The 26212-nt window shown below is 34.9% G+C and overlaps 1 protein-coding gene across 1 annotated transcript in view; it reads left to right on the forward strand.

The window, feature by feature from the left end:
• Positions 1-26212, forward strand: part of FOXP2 (forkhead box P2) — a 1127785-nt gene that overhangs the window by 230784 nt on the left and 870789 nt on the right. Inside the window, exon 8 of the mRNA XM_054692568.1 lies at positions 16932-17069. The gene's annotated coding sequence lies outside the window, so the exon portion shown is untranslated. The remainder of the gene's footprint in view (positions 1-16931; positions 17070-26212) is intronic.

Raw genomic sequence — 26212 nt, forward strand, 5'->3', positions numbered from 1 at the left:
GAAAGCTGAGATAATCAATCAGAAAATGATGACATCCTTTTCTTAAGGTTAATTGTATCCTCAATTGCCTTTAAAAGATTATGATTTTATGGTAATGGGGTAAAGCTAATATTCAAAAATTCAGATCACTTTCAGTGAAGTTTTTAACAAGAAATACAGTGTCAGTAAAGATTAACATGTTCTTTTAGATTGCCACCATGCATCACATTTCATTTCCTTAAGCATTTAGTATGTTTGTATTGGGAAGTGGAACACAGCTTTTAAGATCTGAAAGTCTTTAAAAAAAAGGTCACATAATTGTTTGAGTATACAAGTACATAAAGTAACTCCTAATACAAAATAAACAGATTTTTTTGAGGTAAATTCATATTCTTTTCACCTGAAAAGATTTCCTCATGTTTATCCTGACATGTTGTAAGTGACCTGTCTAATTTAGACTCTACTCTTAATTTTTTTCTTAACATATACTTGCTTAATTTTGGAGCCACCTGGACATACACATTTTTTTATGCCTTTATGAGAATAAAACACCCTCCACCAGTAACACATCAAATGTGAAGGATCTGAATTCTGGCACTACAGATTAAAGCTAGTTGTTCTGCAGGGTGTCCCTATGATGTAATATGATAGAGTTGATGGAGTCAAATGGATGATGGAGAATATCTGGAAAGTTAGGCAGCAGACACTACGTGGAAGTCAAAATAGCCAACTGACATATAAAAATGACTAGGGTTTAGAGACAGGAACCTACTCATGGGAAATTAACCTATGGAGCTGTTGATTTGACATCTGTTCCTGGTTATCTCATACTTGTCAAATCATTGTAACGGAACTCTTGGCTTCTTCCCACTCCACCCTCCTCAACCTGTGTCCATCTGTTCCTCCCACTACCACAACACATCTTCCCCATCTTCACATTCTAAACAGTTTCTTAAGTCTGAAGAGTCATCCTTTATTCTTTATTCTGTCAATGAATTCTGTGTAGTAAATAACTAAAATACATCTTGGATCTGCTTTTTTCTCTCCTTCTTTGTTGCCTTCATCTTGGTCTAAGTCTTCACCATCTCTTATTTGGGATCATTTAAATAACCTCATAATTCCTTCTTCTGTACAAAAAATTCATTCCCTACGCAAAATCAAAACTGGGTAAAGTTACTTTCATGCTTATAGAACTGCAATAGTCTTCTATTATACTTGGAATAAAACCCAGGTGACTTAACATGATTTCCAAGACTGTTTATCTCTTCACCTCATTTCAGGCCCTGCTCGTTTTACTCAATACATTCACACTCATTAGTCTTTTTAAGTTGTATATAAAACCAACTATTTTCTGATTCAAGGCCTCTTCACATACTTGTTCTTTAATTGAAAAATGCCCCCACCACAAATGCACATATACTTTTTGCATAAATAGCTATTTCTCTTCAAATCTCTTAATTGTCCCCTTTCAAAAAAATTTGTCTTTATTATTTTACCTACTAGACTTCTATTGCTTAATGTCACTGCTATTTTCTATTTCTGCCTCTTTTTGTATCATAGAAATGATTATAAATGGAAATAATTCAATGTATTTCCTTGTTTTTCTTTTTGTGTTTATCCATTGTAGAATGAATTCTCAAGAAGGCCAGAAATCTTATTGGTTTTATTTACCATTCTGTCTTCATCATAGACCCTTCTAGCTTAGAGTCTAACACATAATAGATGTTCCATAAATATTTTTTGAATAAATAACTTTGGGGATACAGAAAAATAAGACAAGCAACTTGTATTTCTATAGAAACATACTTCATTAATGTTAACTAGAGACTTCTGCAAAGTTCTGTGGCTGCCAAAGGCACCAAAGTATACAGAGAGAAGGAGCATATGGGAAAATAGGTAAAATTAAGAATTCTTCAGTAATGAACTGATATTTTAACAGATAAAGAAATTTCTTTGATTAAAATTCATTCTTTTAAGAGGAATGTGAGTGCCCTCTCCTCATTGCCACCCTTTCTTCAGTGTTAGGGGTCTATGTGTGTAGGGTGTAATATCTATAGGGATTGACACCCAAGCAAGTTGCTATAGGTTCAGTCTCTCTTTTGTAATTCTTCTCTAATCTTTCTTTTCTTTATAAACTTTCCTAATGATGAGAAGCTGTTATTTCTAATTTAATTATTTTATTCCCTTTGAAAATGTCACATTATCTCAGAAAGAACATTATTTCAAGTGTTTTTCAGTTCTAATAATTGTGGGCTCATTTTTTTCTTCTACTTGGAATGTTAAGTATAAAACTTAAATCTCTGTTTATTTAATTTTTTTAAAAGATTTATTTATTTATACAAGAACCAGGGTACAGGCCAGATATACAGGACAGTGAGAGGATTCACCAGAGACAGAGCAGGGAACAGAACAAGCAACTGATGAAATACACTGCTGAGGGGAGCAGTGGGTGAGACAGGAGAGGTCTGCCACGCCATGTGGGAATTCTTGCTGGCTGGCCGGGATCGAACCCTCACTGCAGAGGCTGTGTACAGCTTCACATTGTGGTGCTCAACCGCCTGCACCACCAGGGAGGCCCTCTGTTTATTTAATTTAAAATAATCTAAGTTCATCTTTCATTTGTTGTGTCTCTCTATTTTGTGACTTTATGGAGCATAATTTTTAACATTGTCTTCTTTCTATCTTTCTTTATGTGATGATGGACTAATACCTGACTGTGTAAGATGGGGTAATGCTAGTTGCAGTAACACTAAGTCCTAACTTTAGAGTTTTAATTTTATAAAAAAGTTAATTTTAGGATCCAGGAGTCTTCCATAATGTGAGCATGACATCTCATATGAGCTCTTAGGTCAACAGACTAAGAGACAGAGCAGAATTAACATTAACTTTTAAAAATTGCCGCATGAAAGGGACAAACATTATATCTATCCATATCCACTGATAAGAATTAAGGATATGGTTCTTGAAATCAAGGGGAGTCTGGGAAATAGTTCTGAATGAATCAATAGCACATAGCAGATAAAGAAGGGTAGCATAAAATTTTGTTGGACGTTAGTCATTTGTGCCACATTGACTAATAATGTAATAGAAATATTCACTTCCTTACTCTACTGTGATTGCTGCATAACAAAATTACCCACAGTAATCTTCTATTGCTTCATGTCAACAGACTATTTCATTGCCAGTTCCCCCATTAACTTTGTGGTCTATATTATTTATCTCTTATATCATTTCTTTACAGGATTGGTGAGTACTTTACTTTTATTCCTTTGTAAAGGCATGGCAAAGAATAATAGGCAGATTGTTTTTTTCTGCTTTTGGTATAGAGATGAAGTATTCACTGTTAATAAACACTGTATTGGTTGGGCCCATTTTAGCTTACTTCCTATCCATAAAATAGGCCAAATGGGTTAGACCACACACTGCTGGGACATTTTCTTCCACAAGAAGAATGTTTTTCTTGTTTTCCAAAATGTTTTTCTTGTTTGTGTTTCTTTGTGCTCCCTTCCAATTATATGAACTTTTACCCTAAGAATGTGAATTTGTGTCCATGAAAATACTGTTTTTCTTGGTCTCCCAAAAAGTTTTAAGTTGTTAAAGTATCATATAACATTTTTATGAATGTATAACTTTTTTTTATTTTGTGAATCTTATTTTAATTGTAAAATGTAAAACAAGATATAAAACAAATGTCATCTGTGGCATCATTATTTTCATGTGTGATGTAGACAAAAGGAAAAAGTATTTCACAAATGACAACAACACATTTTTTCTTGAGAGCAAGACTTCTTACCTCATCTTATTACAAGGAATAAAAGAAGGAGAATGTTAGTCATTGCTAAATCCCTAAAATACATTATTCCCAAATTCTTTGGATGCATACATATTATCAAATCATTTTGAAAGCTGCAAAGTATAGTGCAAAAGTGAGCAGTCATTTCTATGCTTTGTCAAAAAAAAAGGATACAAACTCATCTTAAATTGATATTCATTAAGATATTTGTATGTCTTCCTGAAAAACATTACATTTTCATATTACATTTTCATATCAAACATGGCTCTATATGGCACTTGCATCATCTTCCTAGTAGCATTTTAAATTTCACCGAATTAAAATGATAGTAGAGTCAGACTATATTTCTACTCTTTCTGAATTGACCACCCAGTTCTGGATGAAAAACTGGCGGAAACATTTGCCCTGAGGGTTTGCTTGTTTGTTTCCTAATTTCAGCACTTAAGAGATTCTTCATTGTATTTCTTTCACTGTTATTATCAGTGATCTTGATGAGCTTGGATCTAGTAGGGTGCCTACTACTATCAGGGGAGCAGTTCTGGCTGTGTAAAATTACATAAAATAAAACCTGTCTTGGCAATAGTCAGGAATGCAATTGCTCAACATTAAGCTTGCCTAAGCCTGAACAGACGGAAGAAAAGTAGAGCAGACTGCTACACAGATGATGATAAGCAATGTTAGACCCAAAGATGGGTCACTTGATCTAAGGAGAATTAAAGAAGCCATTTGTATCAGATGTTGGAACAGTTAAGCCATGCTTGAAATCAGTGAATGTTGTTGGAAGCTGCTTTAAATAATATGATGCAACACAGATATTTTATGTATTTGCAAAGCCAGATGGGATAAGAAGTGAGAATTTTAGAGGGAACAAACTGGCAAGAAACACTTTTGTAGTTGTCATTTTGAACTGATGTATTATGGAGAAGTAAGCTAATAGGCTTAGGAAAAAAACAAGTATCATGAATATTAAATAAAAGCTCAAATTTCAGGTTTCATCAGGACTTTTAAGTTTATGTGCATCTTACTGTTTAGTTTAAAGCAGAACATATTTTTTACCCCTGCCATTTCATGCTTACTGAGAAAGCTAGTATGTGTGTGTGTACATGTATGTGGATATATGAATATTTGTCTGTGGGGGTTTCTAGCTTGAGTTAGATCATGGATATATAGAGTGCTCTCTCTCTCTCTCTCTACATATATATGTAGAGAGAGAGAGAGAGAGAGCGAGAATGTGTGTAGCTGTATCTATCTATACCAGAACTAAATTTCTTATATCACTCTAAGTATTTTAAGTATCTTAAATTATGAACTCATTGACTCTATAAATGGATTCTTTATTACTCTTTTTTTAAAAAGATTTATTTATTTATGAATACAAAAACTGGGATATAAGCCAGAGGTGCAGGGGGTGAGAGGATTCACCAGAGAGAGTGGAGAGCAGAACAGGCAGATGTACTGAAATACACTGCTAGGAGCTGTGGATGAGGCAGGAGAGGTCTGCTCCACCATTTGGGTTGCTCCCTGGTGGCCTGGGGATCTGACTCATGCTGTAGTGGCTGGCAGTAGCTTGGTAGTGCTGCCTTTAACCCCTGCACCACCAGGGTGGCTCTGTTACTTTTTTTTTTTTTTTTAACTTGGGCTTTTTTTCTTTTAAATATGTAATCATTTATCAGTTCATTTTGGCACAGGTTATTAGCACTAAACAATTGATAACATTCATATTTTAATCTATGTTTGCTTTGGTGCGTATAGAAACAGACTATTAGTCTTTTGAGACTCTAAAGAAAAAAAACAAAAATGTTTGAATGTGGGGCCTCCCCAGTGGCGCAGCGGTTGAGCGCTGGGTTGCGAAGCTGCCCGCAGCCTCTGCAGCGCTGGTTGGATCCCTGGCTGCTCCCCAGCCACCAGAGGAGGGTCCCACATGGCGCGCAGACCTCTCCTGCCGCCCACTGCTCCCCTCAGCAGTGTACCTCGGTCCTTCTGCCTGTTCTGCTCCTCGCTCTGGCTCTGGTGAATTCGCTCACCCTCCCGCACTTCTGACTACACCCACTGCATGTATAACCAAAACAAACAAACAAACAAACAAACAAATAAATAAATAAAACATGCCTCTATAAAAAAAAAAGGAAAGTTTGAATGTGGAGAGGTCACAACAGTGAGATTGGAGTCTCTGCTCTCCTCCAATATCAATTTATTTTTCAACTTTCTCTGTTTATACCATATACAGTAACTTCATCAACAACCATGCTCAATTTTCCTGAACCCCCTTTATCCTTCTATGTTTTTCTCCTTGGTACTCATCTCCATTTTATTTACATGAAGTATATTTATTTTCACATTTGTATTCCCAACTTATATGTAAACAATTGATAAATACATGCTGAATAAATTAATATGATATTTAATGTTATGCCCATTAGAGAATAATCTTCTCTTCTAGTATAATTAAAAGTTGTAGTTTACTTCTACTACCCCTATTGCATTTTTCTTCTTAACAGAGAAAACTTGGAATGGCACAAAACTGAGAAATGTAAGTTCAAGAGACATACATAGGGGTCTATTCTGTTTATAGCATGTAGCCAGGTGTCCTTAGGAAACTTTTTAAGGTAGGGAATTGCTTATTGAGCCTCATTTCTTATCCCTTTATACATCTGCTCCCCTGATCATACCACTTTCTGTTCTCACTGCAAGTAGTAAGCACTATATATTCTTTCTCCTCAATTTGGAATTCTCATTGACTCCTCATTTTGATCACTGCTTCCCCATATTTTACTAGAACTTTCGAGAAAGGGCTGCTGTAGAGACCTCTCAGGAAGAATTAGAAACTCTCAAATGCTAAATCCTAAGAGTAATTTTTTCCCTAGATATTGATATCTTAGCATATAAAATAAAATTCTACTGTGCATTCATTATGAAACACCAGCAAGAATAATCAGGAAGTTAAAAAAAAAATGATAGTCTTGTTAGCCTTGAAGTCACACTTCTAGCCCAGTGTTAGGTTCTAGGCAAAATAGAAATACAAATAACCTCCTCAAGAGTTGAGACCTATATTTTGTTAAATGTCTACAATTAGAAAAGTGTCTAGCATGTAGTAGGCAAGACATGTATTATTTCTATAGTTGAAGGCTTCTGGGGCTCAGTGGAAATCTAATAAACTTTAAAGTAGAATTTTACAAGATTTCTCTATTATGATTTTGCTAAATTTTCTTTCTTTACAAGTTCCTCACTATTCACATTTTTCATTTCTTTTCCAAGATTCCTGGCAATTTTTAATAGAAAGACAGTAATAAAATACTACTTTTTTCCATAAAGATGGAGACAATTTTATAGTATTTGAACATACTTTCACACAGTTACCCAAGTTTTTCTTATTTTCATATAGAGAAATTAAGTGAATCATCCAAGGCCTCAGAGCTAGTTAATGTCAAAAGATGAATGAATCACACTCAATGACCATGAGAGAGAGCTCTTAACACTGTATTATCCTTTGAGACAACAATGACCTTACTGACTTATCGCTGTCACGACTTGAGTTTCCAATTGCTGATCCAGCAACAGTGACAGATTTCCTTTGATCCACCCATAAATTCCTAGCTTCCTTTATGATCTTCAGTGGTGAGAGCATAATATTATGTACACTATAGAGAACAAATATAATATAGATCATAAAATCTATATTTTGTGATTAAAAATATATCCATTTATTTATATAATATCCAGCAATTACAAAGGATTAAAAAGTTACCAAATGTTTTGGTAGATTCTTTAACCAAGTGTTTTAAATGGAGACCTGTTATGCTGGGCAGCAATCAACAGAACATCAGGTCATTAGTTGCAGGAATACTTGTCCAATTAGATTGTCCTGGACCTATGGTTCTGACAGGTGTTTGGTTTTTGCTTTTATCTGAGTAATGATATTTGTTGTTGATAAATTTTTTCAATGATTTCATGTACTTTTATTATGCAAAGATTTCTAGGTAAAGGACATAAAATTTTTTAAAAGCAATTAATAAATTGTGAACTTACTTATTTTTTTAATGATTGAAGTGATCAAGTGAAAATACATTTATGCATAGCATTTTTAAAATAAACATTTTATCTTATTATTTTTGAATTCTAATCCAGTAAGAACTGTAGGAAAATAGCTATGTGTTAAGGAAATAGAGGAACTGAGGCAGAAAAGCTAATTCAGCGTTAAGAAGAGTACAGATTGAATCACTGAACAGAGATGAACCATCTTATTTCTTTCCTAATCCTTCCCTTACACTTGCCATTTGTTATCATGTGTCACTGCTGTCCATTAACTGCTGTAGATTATGAGTGCCATCAGTAGGTTAAATTAAATTTCTATTAAACCTTCATTTGGAGATTTGTGTCATAGGTCTTCAGTCCTCTGGAGCTAGGGTTAGATATGTACTGTGAAAATTGGGGAGGTATGGATCAGAACGTTCTCAAGTATGTCTGTTTTAGGCAGTGAATTACAGATACAATATGTCAGGTTTTCAAGAAATTATTTATAAACCAAACATAACTTTTCTATTTGTTTAACAAAACTTAAATTTTCAAAATGCAAGAATCACATAAAACATGTAAAAGGTGGTCTCAAAATATACCAACTTTTTTACCCTGACCCCTTTACCTTCAGAAATCAGGAAGAGATGAGTAATGTACAGATGCAGTTATTTCTTGATCACCGGGAAAAGATAATTTCAAATTAAGTAAATTTGTTCTTTTCTTACTCCCGGTGTCACTTAATTTACATGTTAATTGACATACCATGCATTGAAACTTTAGGAGACAGCACTAAACACTGAAAGTGTGTTTCAAAGTGTGTTCCATTAATCAACAACGTCAGAATCATTGTAGAGGTTATCAAAGTGCTGATTTCTGGTCCCAGAATAAATTTCCTGAATCAGATTTTTCACAACTGGGACCTATAACCTACATTTTCAATAGTGTGATTTACATACTAGGAGCTTTCTGCCTTGCTGGATGTTAAATTGTAACACTTATTCACCTCACTGCCTTAGAATAAAGAAGGGAGAAAATTAAATACTCAAGTTACTTGCAATGCTCTAGGTAAACAATGTACAGTGTAGTAATGACCTAAACAATCTAACTATAGTGCAAATATAAAATAAGACAAACTGATCTGTAAAATATTATCTAAAACATGTGCCTCTGGGTATAAAATATCTTTTTTTAAAAAGTGATTTCTTTTTTCTTTTTTGTTAAAGATTTTTATTTATTTATACAAGAACTGGGGTACAGGCCAGATATGCGGGAGGGTGAGAGGATTCACCAGAGACAGAGCAGGGAACAGAACAGGCAGACTGACCGAAATACACTGCTGAGGGGAGCAGCAGAAGAGACAGGAGAGGTCTGCTGGGTTGCTCCCTGGCTGGCCTGGATCTAATCCGTGCTGCAGAGGCTGTGGACAGCTTCACAGTGTGGCACCCTCCTGCACCACCAGGGAGGTCCTGTATAAAATATCTTAATGAGAAGTTAAAGAATAATTGAAAATAGAAAAGTTAGTAAAGAAAAATTCTCTCTTGATAACATAGGAGATCACTTCCCCTACACAATTTTCTTAGATTTTCTCTGTGTAAATCATTAATCCACATGAAGCTTTTAAATAAACACTTTATTTTTGAAGTTTGATTCCTGAAATTTTAATCTAAAATCCTAACTCTGAAATTAATTAATTTTTGATTGGGAAAATTACCAGATTATATTTATTGTTATGATTACATGAATGCTTAGTATGAGTTAAGACAAATACAAATATTGTACACAAACAAAAACAAACAAGACAGTATGAAGGGAAGAGTGAAGATAGAAATATAGACAAAAGTAGATCAATGAGTTTTCTTGGAAACATGTACTTTACATTTACCTGGGAAGAGGTTGCAAGTATTATTTTCCAAAGATGAAACACCCACTTGAATTATTCTTCCATATTGGAGTAACACAAAGGAAAATGTTAGTATGTGCATTTTGGGTGGGGATGGCCAACAAACATTTAAGAAAATAAAAACTTCCACAAGCCCACTCTAATAAAATTTTAGCACTTATGGATTTAACATTCTTGTTTTTGACTATTATAAAGTGACCTGGGTTCCTGGTATGCAGTAACCTGCAATTTTGATGAGGCACAATTTGAATTACACATGCAGAAAAGACAGAATGTCAGAGGGAGTCCTGCAGTCTGTCAGGGCTCCTGGGCAGCAGGTGGGCAATGGAGGCGTGACCATGGTTACATATGTGTGATAATTTTACACACTATATCCCTTAACAGGCAATAGTTAACTATTAGATCTGATGGTAGAAGGAAAGGAAAAGTTAAAAAATAAGAGAAAGGGATATTTGTGAGAAAACAGAATTTTGAAATTAAAGAATAGTGTATCATTCGTTGTTAAGAAGAAGCTCATTAAGAGCATAGTATATGAACTTTGGAAACAAGACTTCTTGAGTCTTATTTCAAGCAAATTTATGGTAAATTTTTAGCAGTGACTGTGTATTTAGGTTTTGTCATCTATAAGGTAAGGGTAATGATAGACTCAAAAGGCTGAAAAGAGCTGAAATGAGTTAATTTTTATAAGAGCTAAGAACAGTACTCTGTCTGTGTTTCTTTAAATAATTCTGATAGAATTGACATAACTGTGTCAGAGCATGTTTCAGCCAGTACAGAGATAGCTCAAGTGAGAAAGTCTTAGCCACATTCAAACAGATAATTTTAATAGAAGGCAATTATACCTGATGGAAATGTAACTTTCTGAAAAGTTGGGAGTGGATAAACAATATTGTTTTTGTGACTGAGGAAGATTTCACAGGAAGCAAACTCTCTGAAGAGCAAAAATATACTCGATTTATATTGGATTTATAAAGATAGTCATTGATTTCAATGGGGAAAAGCTTTATGCGCCAAAAAATATAACAACTTCACATAATATTCAACTTATAAAAATGGCATGTATCTGTTCTGAGGATTCAGAGAAGCATCCTTTTCCTGTAGGAACTTCATCTATGAGACAGGCATATTGTTTGGAACTTCCATGTTTTGCTCTGTCAAGTGTTTTTCTTGGTACTTGATAAATAAATGAACATAACCACAATCATAAGTCTATTTCCTCAAGAAGTTGTGTGAGCATAAAATATGCACTGTCCTCTTATATCCTGCCAGTATGTCATTGAGGGTGGCCTTCAACTAGAACTCTGGTGCATTCCAATTTTTATAGTCAAGCATTATTTGTTATTGGGAATGCTCTCCGGCGATGAAGAATGCAGGTGCTGTGCTATTAGGATAAATAAAACAGCTTTCAAAGAATGGTGACATCATCCAGCAAACCTACTGTCATTAGACTGAAATAAATGGGAGAGGTTCAATTAAACTCACAGTCTGAAGGGTAATTTAAAGGCTTCTTTCTCCAGATTGGTATGCATAAGTGCTCAATTTTTATTCGTAACTTGCTAGAATTAGTAACATCAAGCACATAATTGAATTGGCAGCTAAACCCTTCATTTGTTCTGGATAGAACTTTTCTACGACTCTAGACTCATAAACCACCTTACCTCCCTGTCAAACTGCAATTTCCCTCCTAAAAAATTCACCTTAAGATAATGATTTCCCTGCAGTTCTGTTTAAATTCCAGTTATAACAGGTCCACATGGCTTCTTCCAAAAAAAATTGTAACTTGATATATAAAAGATACATGGTGGATGATCTCACTTATCTTCATATCTGAGGCATCTCTTTACTATTTACAAAGAAAACTACATGTCATGTGAGACTAGCCACCCTAGATTTTCCTTGGTAGTCATAGTATACATGATGTTATTGAATCTTTTATTCTCTGGGAACAAAACACCTTCTGGAAAATATTCTGAGTGACATACAGTGAGAAGATAATTCAAGATTTGACCACAGGGAAATTCCTGTTGTCATCTGTATGCAGTTAAATTGTTTGCAGCATGGCCAAATGTCTCTGTCTCATTGGGCTGTCAGCTGCTTATCTGGTCACACTATTGCTAGTGATGAGCTAGCTGCATGACCAAAATGGTAGCTGAGGTTTTCCTGTCCTTTGAAGTTAAGAAAAGTTAAAGGTTAAATTTAATGTCTTTCCTATGTTTCTGAGAATTTCTGGGACCTAAATATTTATGGCCATTTTTGGCTCAGAATTTCTTCTATTTACTATGGATTCTAAAATTTCTCCTGTGGTCATTCTTCTGCTCTGAAGGACCAGATAAGGAATTTAGGTCTTTTATCTGCATCTCTAAAATGATTCACTCAAGGTAATCACATCTAACACTAAAGGTCTGTTGCACCAAGATATTTTGTTTGTTTGTTTTACTTAACTCAGCATTTTTAAAAAAAGATTTATTTATTTATATAAGCACTGGGTACAGTCAGAAGCGCTGGAGGGTGAGAGAATTAACCAGAGCCAGAGCGGGGAACAGAACAGGCAGACCAACGAAATACACTACTGAGGGGAGCAGCAGGCGCGGCAGGAGAGGTCTGTTGCACCATGTGGGACCCTCGCCTGCGGCTGGGGATCTAACTGGTGCTGCAGAGGCTGCGGGCAGCTTCGCAGCCCAGCGCTCAACCGCTGTGCCACCAGGGGAGGTCCTTAACTCAGCATTTTAACATACTTTCTATATGTTTTTATTGAGGCAATATTGGTATACAGTATTGTTTATGATTTAGAAGCATAGGATCACACCCTCCAGGTATATACCCACCATACAACACCCACTTGTAGTCCTCCACCATAGTCCATGTGCAATCTCCCCACTTTACTTTCCAGCCTCCCCATTCCCCTCTGGTAGCCTCAGTTCTACAGTCGTATTTCTTGGGTTTGTTATTAGCTTGGCTTTATATGACCATTTATTTTGCTTCTCCATATTCTTCATATAAGTGACACCATCTTGTATCTTGTATTTGCCTTTCTTCCTTCAATTTCCTTTGCTTAGCATAATCCCCTGCAGTTCTATCCATGCTGAAGCAAATGAGTCTGTCATTTTTTATAGTTGAGTAGTATTTCATTGTGTATATATACAACTTATCTTCGTAATTCACTCATCTGTCTTTGGGTAGTTAGGGTTATTTCCATAGCTTGACTATTGTAAACAGTGCTGTAATGAACACAGGAGAGCATATATTCCTTCAAATTAGTATTTTTGTATTTGTCAGATAATACTTAAGAGTGGAATTGCTGGGCTAAATGGTAGATTCATTTTTATTATTTTGAGAAACCTCCATACTGTTTTCCATATGGTCTAGATCAGTCTATATTCCCACTAAGAATGTTCTTTGTTAAGTTTATCCTCAGTGTTTAATTCTTTTTGATGTCATTTTAAGTAGGATTGTTTTCTTGATTTTTTCCTCTTCTAGCTCACTGTTTACATATAGGAAGGCAACTGGCTTTGTATATTGATTTTGTAAGCTGTCACTTTGCTGAACTGATCTATTCTTTCCATAAGCTTTTTTGTGTCATCTATAGTGTTTTCTATGTATATTATCATGTTTTCTGCAAATAATGATTGCTTTACTTCTTTTCCAGTTTGGGTTCTTTTGCCTGATTGCTCTAGCTAGGACTTCCAATACTGTATTGAATAATAGCGGTGAAAGTGGGCATCCTTGTCTTGTACCAGGTCTTAGTTGAAAAGCCTTTTGTTTTTTTTCCATTGAGAATACTGACTGTGAGTTTGTCACATATGACCTATATTTTGTTGAGGTATGTTCCATCTATCCCCAGTTCATTGAGGGTTTTTATAATAAATGGATGCTGAATCTTATCAAATGCTTTTCTCACGATCCATTGATATGATGATATGATTTTTATCTTTCCTTTTGAGATGTGGTGAATTATGTTGATTTATTTTCAGAGTTGAACCATCCTTGTGTCTCTGGAATAAATCCCATTTGGTCATGGTGTGTGTTGAAGTTGGTTTGTTAAGATTTTGTTTAGACTTTTTTTTATCTATGTTCATTGGGGAAATTGGTCAATTATATTCTTTTTCAGGTGGTGTCTTTGTTTGATTTTGGTATGGTGGTGATTTTTGACTTAATATGTGTTGAAAAGGATAGATATTTACTTATCTGTGAAGGCTTGGTAGAACTCACTACTGAAACCATCTAGTTCCGGACCTTTGTTTCTTGGTAAACCTTTGATTACTGCTTAAATTTCCTTGCTTGTAATTTGTCTGTTCAGGTTTTCTATTTCTTCCTGATTCAGGCTCAGATAGTTGCATATTTCTAAGAATCTGTCCATCTCTTGTAGGCTATACAACTACCAGCACAAAAAATCTTGATAGTAACCTCTTAAGATCCTCTTTCTGAGATATCTATTGTAACTCCCTTTTTGTTTCTTATTCTATTTATTTGAATTTTCTCCCTTTTTTCTTTGTACATCTAGATACAAATTTGTTTATTTTGTTGATTATTTCCAAAGAACCAATTTTTGGTTTTATTACTCTTAAGATTTTTAAAAAATTTCTATTTCATTTATTTCTGCTCTAAATTTTATAATTTACTTCCTTCCACTGCCCTTGTTTGTATCTTTTTCTTTCTTTTACTTTTTTTAGTTACTTAAAGTGATTGCTTTATTTGAGCTCATTCTTGTTTCTTGACTTGGGCCTGTATTGCTAAACATTTTCCACTTGGTAAAGCTTTTGTTATGTCCCATAGTTTCTGGAAGGTTGTGTCCTCATTTTCATTTTTCTCCAGCTATTTTTAAATTTGTTCTTTGATTTCCTCATTTGCCCTATAGTCATTCAGTGGTGTGTTCATTAGTCTCCACACATAGAGACTTTTTCTGCTTCTCTTTTACGGTTGATTTCTAGTTTGATACCATGCAATGGGTGATTTCTTGCTGAAAGACAAAATTTCTAGTTCACTGACAAAAAAAAAAAATCTCTGTAAAACAAATCTCCCAAGCAATTCTTCTTTTCCCATAAAAAATAGTAAGCATGAGAAAATTGTCTAGGTTACTTAGAAAAATTTGTTAAAGATGCTGGAAAACTAGAGAGACCAATTGAACCATAAAAAATAGAGTTAAAGGTTTAATTTTTTCATAGTTCAGCAAGATAGAGAAAAGGAAGTAAAGCTAATTTCAAAATGTTATTTAAACCTTAGTAAAAAGCTGTCATTTATTATACAATCTCTGAGACAAGATCCATCCTTGATAATACTTGTATTTTGCAAATGCACCCGTCTCTTAAAACTCACTAGTATATATTACACTATATCTTTAATATAGTATTTATTCTATTTAAATACTTTTAAATTATCTACTGTCTTACATTATTCTTGCAGTAGTTAGCTGGTCCTTTCAAGGTTTTAGCTGGTTCAGCAAATCTGTCTATAGATTAAAGTCTTCACTCCTTTGGAAAGGGAAAGTTTTTACCTGGCTCAATGCCCTGTGTTATTCAGACATCAGCAGTACTTTGCTATGTCACTCCTCATTGCTCTGAGGTTAAAACTGCTTTTGTGGAGGTGGCTGGCCAGGGTCTCTTGTAATTGTTCTCTTCTCTGTTGTTATGGAGATGGGACTCATATAGTTTCTTCCCTGCTTACTTTATCATACTTCATATCCAACAGCACAGTAAACAACTGATTAGGTGACCTACTTAGGTCTGCCAGCTTGAATTCACAGACTTTTATTATTTAAAGTGTTTGATCACTTGAATCTTCCCTTGTAGTCTAGATTCCTATTTTCATTATCTGTACATTTTTAGAGTGCTGTTTTTTAAGTGTATTTGTTTGCTTTAAATACTTTGTTTGGAGCTTTTTGTTAAAGAAGTGATAGATTGGCTACTGAGAAAGTGAATTTTAGATTTATTACTATTGATTCAATACCAAAATTCATATTTATTCAAGGACACAAAGTTGTGCAGCATGCCCAAACAGTGCCCTGATGTCGTTTAGAGAAAGTAAACACCACTTCCCACTTCTCACAAAGCAGTGGAAGGTACAAAAGGGCAGGAGGGGAAAATTAATTTGGTAGTTTATTGTCTTTGCTTATTATTAGGATAAGATGAAAGAAATCATGAAAGGTTATGTTTTGGTATCTTGAGTAGGAGAGAAAAAGGGAAGATCTGAAAAAAGTGACCTACTGAAAAGAAGGTATATAGGAGTCTGAACCTGAATTCATATCTTGGTTCCATGGAAGATGCTATTTGGTCCAGTGGAAGATATTGGTCTGGTGCACTATCCCTCAATTTCAGGATTGACTGCAAATGACTCATAGCAGGTCCTGAGAACTGCCTCATTCTAGAAGTTACCCCCACCTCCCACCTTCCAGTCTCCCACCTTCCCATCGCCCACCTCCAACAACCAATGTGTAAAAAAATCCAGCTGTTTGCCTGAGTTGGGATCAATTCCATAGTATGCTATGCTCCAGCATCCTCATGGATCAGGTCCAGCCTAGACTTACCTGTGTCACATCCTTTTCTGGCTCTTTTCCCTTCCTTGCATTCCTCATTCAGTTACAGGTGTCTCCTGAGAGCATGTCCTCAATAAATTCCATGATCCAGAATTTTTGTCTCAGGCTCTGCTTCTAGGAAGGCTAACCTAAAATTGACTTGATTAGTAATTAGCTTTGCCCTATAGAAGCCAGATACTCAATCTCTGCTAGCCTCAGGGTCTTCTCAGTAAAATGATCTTAGTAAAGTGAGAGGTTTAGTGATAATCTTTGTTTCCTTGTAACTTTAAAGTTATATTTTAGAGGGGGGGAGGAGTAAAACCATTGGGTCTTTTTTATTAGCAAGTGTTTTCTGATCCATCCCCCCCTCCCTATATTCCACATGAGTGAAGCCATCTAGTATTTGTCTTTCTTCTTCTGATTTATTTCACTTGTAATGTACTCCAGATCTCTCCATGTTCTTTCAGGCATTTCAATTTTTAATGAACAGAAGATTATCTTATGGACTCCTTACAAGTTTTAACATACTTACATGTTTGATTCTTGTTAACCATTGTTGCTATAATTGCTTCTGGACTAAAAGTCAATAAAATAAAAATGAAATACAGTCATAGTGTGGGCTGTTTTTCCCTCTGTTTGCCTCTCTTATCCCAAATTCACTTTTTACTCCTTTCTGTGCCTGAGATGTTTTATTCTGTAAGGTAACTTACTAAATATCTTTGTATTCTGGTTTCTAGGTGAATTGGGCCAATGGGAGACACTGAGAGAAGAAAGGAGAGAGGGAATTCAGAGAGGCTGGGCATTACTTTACCTACTCCCTCTTCTCTGGGTCTCTAATCTGGTAGAGGCTGCCTAATCCACCACGACAGCTCCTGGTGAGCAACTTCCCTTGCTCAACTGCTGCCTCTCCTATACTTTGTAGCATCATTTCCTCCACTCACTGTCCAGGAAATGTTTTCCTACTCTTACTATCTGCTGGATGGCCATTCCTGTATAAATATTCCCGTACTTAAATCGTTTTAGCAATCCTACTTGAGAGTGACTTGTTTCTTGTCAGGTTCTTTTTTTTTTTTTTATTGAAATAGCAACTTTTTATGTTTTTTTTTTTTTCATCAAAAGATACTTAAAATTACAACTATCATCCTGTTGGGAAGGGGGCTAATAACTTTCAGACCTTAAAAGGGGCACAGCTTATTAGAAAACGTTAACAACTCCCAGCCTCCATCCCAGGACTCACAGATAAAAGTGTCTGAGGTGAAAGAGGAAAGGCTGTGTATAGATTCCACTTCTGTGGACACCTCTAAGTGTAATTTGGCAGCAAAACATGAAGTTTATACTTACAAAATCTTAGAGTTGAATGCCTAGAATTCTACCTGTCAGGCAGGCAGGACAGAATTCCCCCTCTATTCAGATTCTATCAAATTAACATTAGAAACTCTACGTTTATCTCAAATACCTAATTATAGGGGAGAGCAGAGTTTAGGAGAGAAAACTGATTTTTATCACAAGTAAGTAAGTTTGAGAAGAGAATCATCTGACTCCATCCACCACACACATCTTCTAGCCTTGCTTATATCTCTCCAGCCTTTTTACTTCACGTTTTCTCCAATACCCCAGCCATTCCACTGCCTCAGAAACTTACTGTTTCTTCTAGATATCTTCTGAAATATCTGGCAGAAGGGTATTTGGTTGCCTTCTCACTTTTTTTCAGCATTATGCCCAAAAAGTCACAATTTCATTGAGGCCTTCTTTGTTCATCTGAATTAAAATAACAACTCCTAACTTTCAATCCCTGTACTCTGTTTAATCATTGGATTTATTTCCAATTGATGTCATTTATATATGTGTTTATAATCTTTTTCTTCTTACTAAAATATTTATTTCATGATGATATTTTTAACACCTTTTACAGTTTCTGGTAGGCATTAGTAGTTCAGTATTTTTTAATGAGTGAATAGTGAGAAGAGAGCACATAATTAGATCAAATGAAACATCTATAATCCTTTCTATGAGAACATCATAGAACCTATTTCATCTATAAGATACTTTGAACTCCTTAAAGAAAGGAAAGAAAAAGTACTTCAATTGCAATTAAGATTTCATTAATGAAACTTATGAAAGAAAGTAATTTATAGGTGAAGTAAACCATAGGTTAGGTTCTTCAAGCACTTTTTAAAATATTATTTTATCATATACTGTACATTCTTCTTGGTAAATACAGAAAGTATGAAACAAAAAATCCCATTAGCTCTGGTTAAGACTAAAATGTACTGAGGATGCTGAAGTGAAGAGGTGGATCTGGAGAAAACAGAGAAACTCACAAACAGAAACCACATTTAAATCATAGGATGTTAAAACTGTAATTCATTGGCTCCATCAGACAGATGTGAGTATACTTAATTTTTATTTTTTATTTTTTTTTAAAGATTTATTTTTATTTATACAAGAGCTGGGGTACAGGTCAGAGGCACAGAAGGGTGAGAGAATTCATCAGAGACAGAGCAAGGAGCAGAACAGGCAGACAGACTGAAAACACTGCTGAGGGGAGCAGTGGGTGAGACAGGCGAGGTCTGCCACGCCATGTGGGTTTCTCCCTGGTTGGCTGGGAATCGAACCTGCGCTACAGAAGTTGCAGACAGCTTTACAGCGCTGTGCTCAACCCACTGTGTCACTGGGGAAGCCCTACTTAATTTTTAAGTATTCCACTACAGGAAAGTCAGTTTTCAGTGTTTTTCATTTAAGAGCTAATGATTCTTACTTCCAAAGTGTTTTCCTTACCATTTGCTCATTTCATCTCCTGCTCAGGAGGTACATGTAAATGTTAGTCACTATCCTTGTCAAGTAATCCTATCTAGTGAGATTACCTTATTTACATATTTATCGTTCAACCAAGTTAGAACCTACTGCACAATAGTTATTCAAATAATCATTTGCTGAATTGAGTTTAATTTTGTGTTTTCACAGTTTCACAGGATTCATCCACAATCCCATTACTTTTGCTGTTTGGTATTAATATCTCTTATAACACATATTTTTAATTCAATCTCTAAGCTACTCAAAATGCCCTGTCTTTTTTTCACATTTAGGAAAAACTGATATTTGCTTGAAATCTTACCAGATTCAAGCATACTTGCCAGTCTCAAAAGCTTGAAGACAGTGGTTCTTAAAAATATAGTTGCTCTTAGGAATGTAGGGGAACCAAATAAGACATCAGTGTAAAAAAATAATAACAGTACAAAACACAACAAAACAAAAACAGACAATTATAAATCAGAGACATCCTGCAGGGGAGGAGGTGGGAGAGGGATCTGAGGGAGGGAGGGAGGAGCACAGGGGACTGAGGTGATGGTGCACAGGTGCATTGATGAAGGAAACTCTATGGGGAACCTGTGGGGGTGGGGGGAAACAAATATTGTTTAAAAATGAACAATGATGTAAAATAAATAAATAAAGAAATAAAAATATAGTTGCTCTTTCAGAATCACTTAGGAAACTCTAAAAAAATACTGACAACCAAACTTTAGAGAGACTGATTTAATTTGGTTTTCATGATACCTGGACACTAGCATTTAAAAGACTTTCCCATACAACTCTTTTTTTGCCAAAAGGATTGGTATCACTTACTTAGATGATACAGGTTTGTGTACTCATTTTGCATTAACTTTCAGCAAATTTATTTAATCTGAAAGGACCTCTGATAACAACATGACCCAGTCGACAGACAGTATTACAGACGGCCAGATGCTTGTCCAGATATCTTGAATCTCTTTATGTCATGTGGATGCAGCCTTATGTTATCATCCAACAAGGAGGATTAGCTGGGAAAAATATGAACATATTTATCTCTATCAGTGGGAGGAATTACACAATTGCTGGAGTTTATCTTTGACTCTCTGAAGAACAGGTCACACAGTTTTAAACTAGCCTTCCAGCAGAGATGGAAACATCAGACAAACGCTTTATCTGACATAGCCTTAGTAATTTAACATATCATGCTTTTCTCTACTCTGTTGTTAATTTTCCCTGCCAAGCCTGGTAAGAGAACAAAGATAGACACACTATTAGCATTAAAATATTATCGTGTCTTCCTGTCATCATCATCTGTTTTCTTTTCATCCGTCTTCCTTTCTTTTCTCCCTCTTGCTTCATTTTACATCTTTCCCTCCTCCATCTTAGTGAGCTTTTATGGTGTTAAAGGTTATTTTATTATAAGCAAATGATTCTGATAAATTCTTCCAATGATATATGTAGTGACACATTGTTTTACTCAGTTAAAAGTGTTCATAAAAGAATAGTAAATTACTGAGACCTCTTTATCTTTGAATCCTCTGTTATAAGGGTAAAGCACATGATGTTCAGCAGCAATGGCATTAGTCGCTGAGCAAGGAATCCTTTGAGTTACAGTCAGCTACAACCCTCTCTGAAGATCAGTGCTTTTAAAGGCAGAAGCCAAATGTCCTTTGTGGCACCTCTGACAGATTTCATAGGATTTGTTTACTTTTCTTTTGGGAGATAAAGGAAATACATTGGAGGAGATTGGGTAAATATAAGTATGTATCATTCTCATTATGGTTGATTTTTCCTCTTTGAAAATTTAATTTAAATGTGTATTTATAGTATTATTTAACAATTAACAATGCTTTATGAAATGGCGCTGCCTTCTATTGGATCCCAGGAGTCAAGAGAAAAATTGCTGAAGGCAGGATTTCAAGTCCTGTGGATCTCATCTTTACTTGTCATCAAACCCTTTGTTTGAATTAATCAACTGGAATTTAGCTATTAACATCACCCAGGAAAAACAAATCACAAAGTTATTGAGATACAAGTAGAAAAATGGGGGGTACATCAGTATAAAGAGATGTAACTTATTGAAAGCAAGGATTAAATTTTCATGTCCGGTATTTTAAATATAAATAAATAGGAGGGGTGATTATACTATTATTAATTTATACAGAGGAGGGAAGCCTGGAATCTTCAAAATCTTTAGGCTATACCTCATATGTGAGACAAATATTTTCAGTAAATCCAGTGAAAAGTTGGTTTTAGTGATTATTAGATAATTCATTTCAAATGGATGTCTTAGAGTATTATTTAGATATACCCTGATGATCTGTCACAGAGACAGAGAATAATCAAAGGCTCTTCTGTTTGGCTACATCAACCTCATAATCATCATCAAGTATTAATTGATGTTTGGGCACAGTGGTAATCACTAATGTTGTGAACAATAATGAAGTGGTATAGATATATCAGAGTAGCAGTATGAATAGGAGGTTGAACTTTTCCTTCAGATATGAAGCAAATATTCAAAAAAATATAAAGGATAATACTGAAAGATTGCACAATTCTATATACACAATGTCACTTTATTTATAGATGAATCCAGGACACACTTGGATCAGAATTAAACCTACCTCCTCAATCTTTAAATGGAATGTCCTTTGTCTCCCTTGCCTCTTCTTGGGTCACTTTTTACTAGAAAGATATAATACATATTTTAACATGTAGTCATGGGAAAGTATTTTAATTTTCATATACTTGTAATTTGGGGGAAAGAGGGAGTTTATGTTTTTTTCTGAAGCACAAAGAAATTGAGGATCAGCATATTTGGATTTCTTTCTCATGTAAACACCCGGGAAAGTAACATCTTTGCAAGTATAACTGTATATCCCTAGAAAGAGAAACACAATCTTAGGGCTAATAACTCATATTTACTGTGTACTTAGGATATGCTGCTCTGTGGCCTTGCATGAATTAATTTATTTAGTCCTTACAATCCTATATATGGATACTATCATTATCACTATTTTATAGAAGAACAGAGCTGGAGATGTTAAATAACTAGACCAAGGTCACAGGATTGGTAAATAGCAGATCTGGCATTTGAACCCGAGAATTCTGGGTCTAGATTCTATTCACAAAATGATCACACTGAAGTACCTGGATACATTAAGGTGATATTTTAAAAAAAATATTTCTTGCCTCTGGCTAGTGTCCTACTGCATCCTTATAAAGTTAATTACTTTTTCTTATGTGCATTTCGTTTCAGTTTCTTAAAAGTTCAACAACTGGAGTGAAAAGCTGAACCTATGTCCAAAATATAATAAGAGATGATCACCAGCCACCAGAGGGCACATTTGTCTTTGGTCCTGGAATCCTCTGGAGGAAAGGAGCAGGGTCTATGTAGCTAAAGGTCAGATAAGGACATACAGCCTACCTAATGCCCCTTGACTTTTACACCAAGTTGTACCATACTGGAAGCATCCACCAGACTGCAAGCTTCACGAAAGAATGACATAATTTCCTGGGGAAAAGAAGTTTGATTTGTTCTAGGGGAAACACTTTATTGTTAGTTTGTTTAAGGTAGCAGAGCCCTTGGGCTACATAGAGATAGATACCATTCATGGAGCCAGTATTTTGCTTCTGATATATTTACTTCCTATATCAGAGTGACATTTTCTCAGGCTATGATCTGATCCGAGAGGGTTGACTAAGGGCCATCAGGAAACAGATCTTCCTATTATCTGTACAGTGACGCTAATGGGTGAATTTTTGATCTATATCTCTCCAACATAACTAGTCAATGTTTTCAAAATACTTCGGGGAAGCTGCTGTAATTTCTCCAGATTAACATTATCTGGAGAAATCTGGCCCAGAGAGGAGATTATACTGTTTCCCTTTTCTGGTTAATTTCAGAATTCAGAAGTTAATTATTTTCTCTGACATTGGGCCAATAGCCCCTTTTCTTTTTCTATATATATTTATTTATATATTTTTTTACATCATTGTTGATTTTTGTACAGTGTTTGATTTCTCCTCTCAGGTGTTGTCCACATAAAATTACCACCACAAAGATACCCGTGAACCATCACCACAGACTCTTGTGCTCTTCCCTCTGTTCTGATCCCTTTCTCTCCCCCTACCCAATGACTGTCTCCAATTTGTAGTTTGACTGCAAGTTTTGCCTTTTCCCACCCAATCTCTTGTATGGTTTCCCTATGTTTCCTGTAAGTGGAACCATATGATATTTTTCTTTTTCCTTATGACTTATTTCACTGAGCATAATCCCTTTCAGCCCCATCCATGTTGCTGCGATGACATAAGTTTATCTTTTTTTGATTGCTGAATAGTATTCCATTGTGTGTGTATATATATATATATATATATATATATACACACACCACATCTTCTTGATCCAGTCATCAGTTTTTGGGCATTTAGGTTGTTTCCACAGTTTAGCTCCTAATAATCGTATGTATAATACTTGAAAAGCAAATATAATGATTCAGTTTCAATATAAAAGAAAAATAAATGACATCAACTTAAGTGAAATAATATTGGTGTGATGGTATCCATCTGAAGAGATGCAGTCCTCTATTTCTGAATCATATACAGTGTTGTAGATCAATGTTACCTTAATAAGAAAATAATTTAAAAACTCGTATAATAAAAACTGTATATATCCCCCCAAAAGAAAAAAATATATATATTTTAATATGAAAATAGTCATGACTAAACAAGAAAGTAAAATGAAGGGGTGAGATGCTTGCATTGATGCATAGAATTATAGAAATGAGACTGTTCCAAATGCAAACTGATGTAGGTATGTTGAATTACAACTCAGATCTCTAGGTGGAATTGTAGTTAGGGACATAATTGTACAAAATAATGAATAACTCTTGGTTAAAGTTCAGAGAAATGTACCTTAGGGAAAACCATTCAAAAATACACTGTGGCTTTTGTAAAATGTAGTTAGATTCTAGGTTTATATCATAAATAGATTTTCTATCTATGTAAGTGAGCAGCAGAACATTCAAAAGTCATGTGGCACATAGGGTAGTTCCTGGTAGGTGAACAGCTCTGCTTCCTGTAGTGTGTGCAGCAGCTGTAGCTCACTCTCTTATGAAAAACAAGTGGTACCCATTCTTACTGTGACAACGCCAGATACCCCATGCCTTTCCCAAATGCCCCTTAAAAGATGGTACCACCACCTGGAGAAACATTGGTCTGGCTCACATTTGCTTCCATAGTATTTAGGTCTTTCTTGCCTGTTCTTTAGTGTAAATAAGTTTCTCTTCTGTACTCACATGCTAATGGCAGTAGACTGTGTGTACTGCATACAAAGGTTATTGGCTAACTCCTTTCTAATCTTATGAAATGTCAGGGAGGACATTAAACAAAAATCTCTCTGTAAGACTGAAGTTGCTTTAAGAATGATTCAGTCATGGCAACAGTGAAAGTCAGTTCTTAAAATGAAAGTGTTCTTGAGCCCATGCAAATTCCAAAGGGGGGAAAAAAAAAAAAGACCATCATGGTCATTTTGAAGGGCAAAGAAATCTAAACTATGGATTTTATCCAAAACATAAGCACAAATGCAAAGCAGTTTTTCAAAGTGTCAGTGGCTCTTACTCAAGATTATACAGTCAAGTCCTGTTAGCATGAATCCAGCCACAAAAATCAATGTTACATATGTCCTGTCAGAATGACCCACACATAAATCTCTGAAGTGCCAGACTTATTGATAAATTCACTAAGAACTAATGTTATCTGACTCTTTCACAGATAAAATGCCACATTTTTTTTGTGGCATCCATAGATTATTTTAGACAGAAATAAATTCCTAGAGGAAAAGAGGGTAAGAAAAAGAAGATAAAGTATATACTATTAAGTACATTGAGATTTATTTTTTTTCTTTACTATTTGAAAAAGCTCAACTCAACTTTGTTTTTTGTCATGGTAGTTCTAAAATTTAATGTATCCATGAAAGCGAAACAGAGAATATGTATGGCATATCAAGAAGGCCATATGCTTCAATGATTACATTGGTAAAATATCAGGATAATATCCAAGTGGATAAGATTGGGTTAGACAGACATAAACAATATATACTTTTATGCTATTTTAACTTCTTGGCAAGGATTGCTATTATTAAGAAATCTCGGAGTATAGGTGAAATATTTGAAAAGTTTTTGATACAGATCCTGTAATGTTATTCTATATATTAACATAGAATGACCATGTATATTTAGTTTATAAAACATATTATTTTTGGATTTATCATATTGTAAGAAATAAAGTAACCATTGTACAACAATGTGAATATATTAGCATCTCTGAAGAGTTAAAAATAAAGTGAGTAATTAAGATAAAAAAAAAGAAAGGTCAACTCTGTAGTCAAAACTCTGCAGCTCTCAATAATTATCATAGCCTTCTGTGGTACATTATAAGTTATGGTACAATATTCATTGGGAAGAATATTGTCTCTGTGACCTGGAGAGTGAATTTCTTTGTTTTGCAGTTATATTCACAGAGTTTAGAACATGTTTCTCATAGCAGAAACCATTGAATAAACATCGAATTTGTTATTAAATATCAGTTACTACTTTGAGCCCCTATGTCAAGTATACAATACAAACAATAATAAAATATATTTATTGGTGGTATCAAGTGAAATAATATATGTGGAAGTAGTTTACCAACTCTATTATGAACTTGTAATAATGTTAGTGGTGTTATTTGGATATGTAATTTACCTTTTAAAATAAGTTGCCAGTTATTAATGAATGAGTAAAAGTCAAAGGAGACTTTGATTTCTCAGCATCATAATACATTTTCTTTTTAAAAATATAATATTTGATGTCCCAGATTTCACTGACTACTTATCACTCTCTTGCTAGTTTTACCTTTTTCCCTAGAAGAAGGATTCCCTTCTCTTTTCTCTCTACACAATTTTGGTGCTTATTACATACATAACCATCATGTTCTATGTCATCTAGAGATTGAAAAGCCCTCAATTTTATCCATTTCAAATATCTCCTCAGATACATATTTAGCCAACTAACATCTCAAAAAGAATTTATCCTGGGCATCTGAAAATCTACCTGGCTGCAGCTGAATTCCTTTCTACCTCATCCATTCCATCTCCATTCAAAGTTGTACTGCTTTCACACTTACCCAACCTAGTAAACATCAACACTATCCATTCAGTTGCTTAAGCCATAAAACTAAGAGTCATCCT

This window comes from Talpa occidentalis, unplaced genomic scaffold, assembly GCF_014898055.3.
Source record: "Talpa occidentalis isolate TD23 unplaced genomic scaffold, MPIMG_talOcc4v2.1, whole genome shotgun sequence".
Taxonomy (NCBI): domain Eukaryota; kingdom Metazoa; phylum Chordata; class Mammalia; order Eulipotyphla; family Talpidae; genus Talpa; species Talpa occidentalis.